Below are 9,395 nucleotides of genomic sequence, written 5' to 3' on the forward strand. Positions count from 1 at the left end.
TGTGTCATTACCTTCCTTCCCAAAAAAAACATAAAAGAATGCCCTATTGAATAGTCAACATTAATTCTAAATTATTTTTTAAATATCATCTGAAAAGTGTTTTTCCTCCTTTTGAATTAAACATTTCACTGGACAAGAAATACTCGGCTAATGAGATGCTCCCATTTACTTGATAAACATAACTTGTACTATACTAGTAGAACATGATTTTCATAAGGAGCTCAAAAATTCAAATGTCACATAAGCCTGTTGTTGAATTTATATACCAACTGGATTTTGTCTTTAGACAATGATTTTAAGTTTATGTATAACTATAAAAAGAAAATATTATTTTCTAATAAAGAAAATTTTAAAGTACTTTATCAGGCTACTCAATTTAATTATTTAGCAGTAATAAATTTATTTATATTTTATGTATGAGGTAAATGTTACTCATTCCTGTGACCTAAACCAGTAATACTCAATTTATGGTCTACAGAAAGGTTGTATAATTATGGAAAGAAGTGGCATAGTGTCTATATACCAACATGATCAGCTGAAATAAATAAAAATTCATTTTTATTCCATGAACAAATATGTTTGAGAACCACCACTGAAACTCGTTATGCTCCTGGGTTCTACGATTAAGAAGAACCCCTATAAACTTGGTTTAAGTTACATCAGCAATACCTGAATTGTAGAAATAGCATTAAATAACAAGGGTTCACTGGTTGTGAGCATAGAAACATTTTGAAAACCTCTTAAACACAGTACATGGAAAAAGTGTAGTGAAAGTATCATGTTTAAGTTCAGCTAAAAAAAATGTTCTCTACTTCAATCTTCACATCTGAGTATTATTATAATGGAGAAATAAATCTCCCAAAAACCACCTGGAAATATGTGCATTGCAAATTCTAAGATATTACTTATGAAATGCCATCTCTGCACACACTATGTGATAATTTCCAAATCAATGATATATTTAAATATAGATGCATATGAAATGCAGTGTTACTTGTATACCAGTTTTATTTCATACAGTACCACAAATAAATTTTGTAGCACCTATATTTTTATATCACATACTATTATTAATACAGTTTTTTTTTCTTATTCACTTGTACTAATAATATAAGAATTCATGAATTTCAGAATCATCTTCAGAAGTAAATGTTTTGTAAAATGTAGATACAAGTGGTTTTATTGGTTGAGGCTTGTATAATCTTGTGTGTGTTAACGGTACATTTTCGCTGTACATACCACCATGTAAGATAAGAAACTTATTTCGAGGAATCCGGTCTCTATCTAAATAATCACCCTTTTTCAAATTTGGTATTCTTCCTGCTTTCTTTTTGTGGTCAAAGTCAACAATGTTTATTCGTTCATCAGTAAATGTGAAGATTTTTGGATATTCATCAGCACCTTTGAAGCTGTGTTGAGAAAACCGTTTCTGAGTAGAAAAAATACTGTTTTGATGTTGTATCCCATATGGTTCTCTTGTATGTAGTGCAGGAATGTTGTTTTGTAAATAATCCTTCTTTGAGGCTTTAGGTGGAGAGATTGCAGGGTTTAATTGGGGTTTGTTATAGAATGGTTTTTGTGTTGTTGCTGGTGGAGAGTTTGGTCTGTTGACTTTTGGTATATTATAAAATGGTGGCGGTGGAAAGGTTGGTGTTATCAAGCGAGGAACATTAAAACTGAATTTTGTGGTTTTGAAAGATGTGGTTTGGGGTTCCTGTAATAAATATTTTTGGGTTTGCCCTCTTCCTGTTTAGGTAACCTTGCTCCAAATGGTAAGCCTTGTTCTCTTTCTTTATTACCCTTGTTTATGTTGTACAAGTCGGTTTTTTTAAATCCAGATAATAATGGATTTTTATCAAAATAAGGGTCTTGAGTGAATACAGGAATGTGTGGAGATGGACCATTAGTTTTTTCAAACTTGGAGAAATCATGAAAGCCTTTTAGAAATCCATCAATGTTTTCGTAAGCAAAAGGGCTTTGTCCGTGGCTAAACATTCCGCGATATTCAAAGCTATTGGGTCCAATATTTGTAAAAAAGAAGGAGGCTTCAGGTCTTGGGAAATCATCCTTGTTCGATTCGATAGTTAAATCAGAGGCAACAAGATCTTCTGTATTATTTTGGACTTCCTGTGGTTTATTCTTTATGCTGGCGCCCTCTCCTGGTATAGTTCCAGTAAAGAAAAACAAAATCATGAACAAGGCAACCTAGAAATTAGAAAGATATATAGTTATAAAAATTCAGGTTTTCAGAAAAGATGGAAAAATATTCTTTTTTAATATTCATAGAAATTTCTGACAAAATAATGTTAAATATTATCGTTATCAGTTACGATGTCAAAATATTTTAAGTATTGAAGTACGTGCATTTCAGTGAAAGATATGCGTTATTTCACTGCAAGCTATCTGCAAGTACTTACAACGCAAAGAATATCCAAATATCAACTACGAGAATGAACAACAAAACGCCACCTCCTTCCAGTTTGATATACAGCAATATGAACATTAGTAAATATTGTTCAGAAAATAGAATAAGGGCATTAATATCATAAGCCAGTTTGTTTCCTTTTTTCTTTCCATGAGTTATATAAAGAATTATAATAAGCACTCAACTCTCAAATACATTTGTCACGGATACATTTTCTAGAAAATGAACATTTTGTAAAGTGGATAAGTAAATATTAAAAAACAAATGGATATGAGGAGCTATGTTCTTCCATGATGTGTTTGTTTGTTTGTTGAATTTCGCACAAAGCTACTCGAGGGCTATCTGTGCTAGCCGTCCCTAATTCAGCAATGTAAGACTAGAGGGAAGGCAGCTAGTCATCATCACCCACCACGAACCCTTGGGCTACTCTTTTACCAACGAATAGTGGGATTGACCGTCACTTTATAACGCCCTCACGGCTGAAAGGGCGAGCATGTTTGGCGCGACGGGGATGCGAACCCGCGACCCTCAGATTACGAGTCGCACGCCTTAACACGCTTGGCCATGCCGGGCCAGATGTATTTGTAACAAGTTCATAGTACAGTTCACATATTTGATAATTTATGGATATTGAATCAGAGGTAAATAAAAATATCATATCAAACCCCCTCTTGCTTACTACAATATACTACACAGATATGGATTTTTTTAATAACAAAATTCACCTGCTTGCCCGAGTTCGTCGTGGCCAGAAGTCTATCTAAAGTATTATTTGTATCTAATAAAAATTCTTTTCATATAGCAATTCAGAATGCTTTTTTTTTTTAGATAAAATAATGTGGAAATGATTACATTTGAATGCAAATTAGGTCCGGCATGGTTATGGCGCCCGACTCGCAATCTGAGAGTCACTGGTTCGAATCCCTGTCCCACCAAGCATGCCTCGCCCTTTCAGCCGAGGCGATGTTATATTGTGATGGTCAGTCCTTCTATTCCTTGGTAAAAGAGTTGGCGATGAGTGGTGATGACTAGCTTTCACTGCTAAATTTGGTAAGGTTATAGCAGATCGACCTTGTGTAATTTTTAAACCAAATTCAAAACAAACGAAATGCAAATCGTTTTTCATCTTGTTTTTAGTAGACCAAATGAGCTTATTTGTTTTGCCATCTTAGGTGTATAGAAGCAGTGTAATATTCGAAATAAAAGCAACGTTTAAAACAATTCATATGACAAAATATATAACAGATGTCAGTCAGATATTTAGGGCGCTCGATTCGTAATCTGAGGGTTGCGGGTTCGAATCCCCGTCACACCAAACATGCTCGCCCTTTTGGCCGTGGGGGCGTCATAACGTGACGGTCAATCGCACTATTCTTTGGTAAAAGAGTAGCCCAAGAGTTGGCGGTTGGTGGTGATGACTAGCTGCCTTCCCTCTAGTCTTACACTGTTAAAGTAAGGACGGGTATCGTATATAGCCCTCGTGTAGCTTTACGCGAAATTCAAAAACAAATAAAACAAGTAACAGGTATAAGTTGAATCGCACATCAATTCTCAAATATTTGCATTGGAAGTGATCCAAATATGTATTCCACATGAACACCGTTGTTATGAACTGGAAATGATATGCAGAATTATAAACATACAAACACATTGTCATATATACGTTCAATAACTCTGTTTAGGACTATCGCATGAAATAAGTTAGGTATGGCTGAGTTTTCTTGTAGGTAGTGGTTAAGTTTTTTTTAAAAAAAGTAAACTTAAATATCAAAGGTAGATACATGACCAACATTTCTTTATCCAAATCGTACTGTATATGGAACGTGTATAAAACATGAGTCAATTGTAATTCCCTTTTTAAAAAAAAATATTACCAGGAACAAAGATAATTATATGCGTGCATAATATAACCTACGATTATAATAAAAGGGAAGATATTTGTTTATACTGATTTTGTAGGGGTGATAATTTAATTGAGGAGTTCTAAAAATCAACTCAAATAATGAATACCTCAAATTTAAACTACTATTTTTAAGAATAACTGCATTATAAGAAGTTAAGAATCAACACAAGTATTGTATTAACTGAAGTTACAACCTGTATTCTCCAGTGTAGAACAATGGGTCAACACAAAATCTGTCAGTTTGTCACTGAAATTATTAAATTAAGCTATAATTCTCAGGGTAATTATCTGACAGTTTGTCACTGAAATTATTAAATTAAGCTATAATTCTCAGAGGAATTATCTGATAGTTTGGGTCAGCACAAAATCTGACAGTTTATCACTGAAATTATTAAATTAAGCTATAATTATCAGGGGAATTATCAAGCGATATTAGTTCAAGTCCTTTTTTTTCAGTTTTAGCGGTATATATTATTATATATACCAATTATTATTCATTACTTTTTGAGAAGTATAGCCCATATCCAGTAGTTCTCTCAAAATATATTAACTGAATTATTCATTAAAACAGTGGTAACACAGTTCTTCTCAACTTACCATTTTGTTTTGTTGAAAATTAAGACGAGAAAGGGTTCTTTTGAACTATGCAATCCAACAGTTCGATCGTGGCGACACTGTTGTATTATTCTGAGCAAATTTGATAAATTATAAACAACTTACAGTTTATTAACATTCTTTGATTCGTACCTGCGCGTCTAAAAGATGCAAATGTACAGCAGTAATAATTCCAGGGATGACTTTACGCCAATACTTGATTAGATTTAAAGACCCGATATATATTTCTTTTGGTCTTATGCTTGTGTAACTGTGCGGCACAGAACAGCACGCGATTTGAAGTTGAAAGTTGATTCGTCCTTGATGTGGTCAAGGGTTTTTAGGAAACATCTAACTACGTGAGATGACGTCCTCAATCGTGCATCCGTGTAACTTTCACAAGCTTTTGAGCTCTTCCCGATTATTTAAATCTCCTCAGCTATTGGATATTTCCAAGCAGCCTGAGCTTGGAAGTATAAGCGAATACATACTTTTGATTGGATGATATGATGAAAATTATGTCACATGGATGAGAACGTGAATGTTGTGGAAATTACGTCAGCTTTCGAAAATCGTCTGTAAACTCAAACTACAACAATGGATCTTATGACGCAGAACAGAGTGTTTTCTTCGTAAGACTCGAAACTGTCACTAAGAATGAACGTAGCAAACATTCAAAAGTAAAAAACATTGAAAGTGAGGAAAACTCACTGGGGTGTCAAATTGGGCCAAGTGATTAGGTGCCAGATTGTGGATCCGGGATTCTGTGGTTCATGTTGTTTTTTACTGTCCCAAAAACATCGTGGTCTGCCTTTTGGGGTCGTGGATGAGTTATAAGAATGACGGTCAAATGTGACATGTTAAAGTGTTGGCGGTGGGTGGTGTTAACTTGCTCCTTTCCCTTTTGTCTATCGCTTGAAAATCAGGAATGACCAGCGCAGCCAGCTGACAACCTTTGAATAGATTTTTACTGAATTCAACAAACAGCACTCACCGGAATGAGTGTGTAGGAGAAATGTGTTTGTAAAGAGCTCGAGGCGAAAATTAAAAATAAAACAACATAAGTTATGAGAAAGTGTCACAAGCTTTCCTTGGTATGGCACGGATTTGAACCTGTTTAACACTGAGGGTATAAAAGTACTGTTGCATTTCAAAAAACATACATGTACATATAAACATATATTTATAGCTCACAACATGTTCCGACTATTATAGTAAAGACCCTACATATATATGATAGTCAAATATTATTAAAATAGTTTAGAAATTTAAGAATAGGCTATTGTGTAATGTGATAAATATTGGCATGTTTAAGTCGCATTGTAAACCTACAAACTTGCTTTGTTTAACCAGCACGTATATAACACGACCCGATATTACGGGGTCGAAGTCAATGACCACCTACTACTAGCTGAGGCTTTGACATAGAAATTTCGCAGACGAGCATAAATAATTGTATACGAGGGGCGGATGAAACGAAAAACAAAATAAATAAATCTTTAATTTGGTATTCCATGCACAATGACCGCTTCGGCATTTTGAATAAATTCTTCTTAGCTGCAGCTAAGAGTCCACGAGTTTGTTGATTTCTAGGTTTCAAATACGATACGAATCACACAAAACATTTAAACGAAAATGCCACCAAAATAGCATTTAATCCTATCAATTATTACTTTAGGTCTCTTTTGTATTTTCACTAAGAAAGTGAATGATCCCACCCAATGTTTTGGTCAGTTCTTTATACTGGGTATTGTAATATGCAACGACATAAAATTATTCAATACAATACGATATGCAGACACCAACTGTAGCAAACGTTATGCAAATAATTCTGTAGTTTGAAAGTTAAATGAAAAGTAAAATTGGTAACAACATTCTAACAGCTTCATGCTTTCAAGTTGACCACAACTGACCTCTAACATTATTCATTGTTTTGTACTGACGTGAACTGATTCGAACTGTCATAAAATTATTTATGATCAATGATTTAAGGAAATAGCTATTTATTTATGCTGTAATATTTGTGTATTTTCACTGTCAAAAGTATGTCTTTGGTGATTTTTATTAAGAAACAAATTTTCTGATCCACAATTCGTTTACAAAAAGTCAATTATTATTGCTCTACAATATACATATATAATTCTGAACAATATATTTTTTTTAATTTTCTGAGTGGCACCTATTGTATGGGATGCAAATTACAAAAATATCTAAAAACTTTCACTCGCTAAACGCTGTTGTCATTATTTTACCTGATGGTATGAGTTGTATCTTGTAACAGTATGATAAAACAATGCCTTCAAAACAGATTTACTACAAAATTTTTATTGTTAAATATCCGTCCTTTTTCACTCTATCTGCGTGGCTTAACAAAACTATAATTCAGATATGTGGTATATTTATAATACCAATAATATAAATTGAGCTTCATACATATATTTTTATGCCACTAAAATATCTTCTTTTTGTCTTTCTCCATTTGAACGAATGGTGGTATTTGGATACCTATTTTAAATGTCTTTCAAAAAATGTCATTCGTCATTAGTTATGTGAAGAAATTCGTGAACGAAAGTTTGAGTTTAACTCAAAGCTACACAGGGACTATTTACTCTAGCAAACCTTAATTTAGAAGCGAAACACAAGAGGGAAAGCAGTTAGTTATCACTACCCGCTGCCAACTCTTGAGCTACTCTTTCACCAATGAATAGTGTGATGGATCGAACGTCATAACGCCCCCACTGATGAAAGAGAGAGCATGTTTAAGGCGACGGGGACTCGAAGCTGTGATCCTCACATTGCGAGTCAAGCACCCTAATCACGTGACCATTGTTGTAAGGAAACCATTATTGCTCTTGAAAATGGTTGTTTATTCGTTTAAAGTTAAGCACAAGGCTACATAATGAGCTATCTGTGGTTGGCAGACCACAGATATCGAAGCCCGGTTTATAGCATTGTTAAGTCCAAAGCCATACCGCTGTGCCACTAGGGAGAACTTGAAAATTAAGACTGTTTGTGCAAAAACAAACCTAAAAACTTTTTGTTACTGTATTTTTTTATACAAATATCGCTATGATATACACCAAGAAGAAAATCCTATAACCCAAGTGCTTTCGAAAAGTGAACTACATTTACCTAAAGCCCATGGGTTACGGGATTTCTCTGTTGGTTCTACGTGATTTTGAATATCTTTTGTTTTGTTCTTTTATTTCGTACAAAGCTACTTGAGGGCTATCTGACTAGTTGCGCTCACCGTCCCAAATTTAGCAGTGCAGGAATAGAGGGAAGGCAGCTAGTCATCACCACCCACCGTCAACTCTTGGATGATTCTTTTATCAACGAAAAGTGGGATTGATCGTCACATTATAACGCACTCACGGCTGAAAGGGAAAGCATGTTGGGTATGACGGGTATTCGAGCCGTGACTCTAAAATTACGAGTCGAGCGCCTTAACCACCTAGCTGTGCTGGGCCTATTTGAACATGATGAGAGTGTAGACAATTTCTATGTCGTAATTTTAATGTCTTATATTTTTTTTACACAAAAAAAACTTTTCTCATTCGACGATGTTTTCGTCATTTTTTTGTATACTTTTCTTTTTCAAACCTCATAGTTACACTGGATCAATAATCAGTACTACAACAGCTACTATACTTGATAAGATGTGATGGTTTTATAAAGAATGGATATCTCTAGTTAATGAAATTATGTTATATAACACAAATGTTGTTCCTGGATCGTGTGCGTTATTTCTTAATTACTTGGCCCGGCATGGCCAAGCGCGTAAGGCGCGCTACTCGTAATCCGAGGGTCGCGGGTTCGCGTCCGCGTCGCGCCAAACATCCTCGCCCTCCCAGCCGTGAGGGCGTTATAATGTGACGGTCAATCCCACTATTCGTTGGTAAAAGAGTAGCCCCAGAGTTGGCGGTGGGTGGTGATGACTAGCTGCCTTCCCTCTAGTCTTACACTGCTAAATTAGGGACGGCTAGCACAGATAGCCCTCGAGTTGCTTTGTGCGAAATTCCAAACAAACAAACAAATAATGAAATTTAGAAATTAACCTATTTTCTATGTAAAACAGGCAAACTTGTACATTTTCATTTACATAAGGTCTGAATAAAACAACATATGAATCAATATTTACATGTATTTATACTAAAGTTATACAAAAATGTTTAGAAGTGAGTAATTTTTTTTCGAGATTTGCGACTGTAATGTAAATCACTTTCACGTATCAGCCCCCAAATATAGTCTCCCATCATGTTTTCGTTATACGTTCGCAGGTTACAAAAGCAAAGTTTGAAGAGAAAAATATGTTTTCGATTTACTTTAGGCATAAGCAACTGGGAAATAACACTTTCAGCCCAGGAACAAGAAAAAGTAACAATTTTGTTACGTAGTGTAATTTTTTACCTGTTTAACGTAAGATTTTAATATTACCATGTGCCAACACTAAATATATTATAAGTTGTAAAA

General features: G+C 34.6%; 1 pseudogene across 1 annotated transcript; it reads right to left on the reverse strand.

Moving 5' to 3' along the window:
* Positions 1 to 543: 543 nt before the first annotated feature.
* On the reverse strand, positions 544 to 5,347 carry LOC143252167 (uncharacterized; annotated as a pseudogene). Its single transcript, XR_013028867.1, has 2 exons — positions 4,926 to 5,347; positions 544 to 2,205 (listed from the first exon to the last, which is right to left on the reverse strand). The product of XR_013028867.1 is annotated as an uncharacterized LOC143252167 (transcript).
* Positions 5,348 to 9,395: the final 4,048 nt, after the last annotated feature.

The sequence above is a fragment of the Tachypleus tridentatus genome, chromosome 6 (assembly GCF_004210375.1).
Source record: "Tachypleus tridentatus isolate NWPU-2018 chromosome 6, ASM421037v1, whole genome shotgun sequence".
Lineage (NCBI taxonomy): Eukaryota > Metazoa > Arthropoda > Merostomata > Xiphosura > Limulidae > Tachypleus > Tachypleus tridentatus.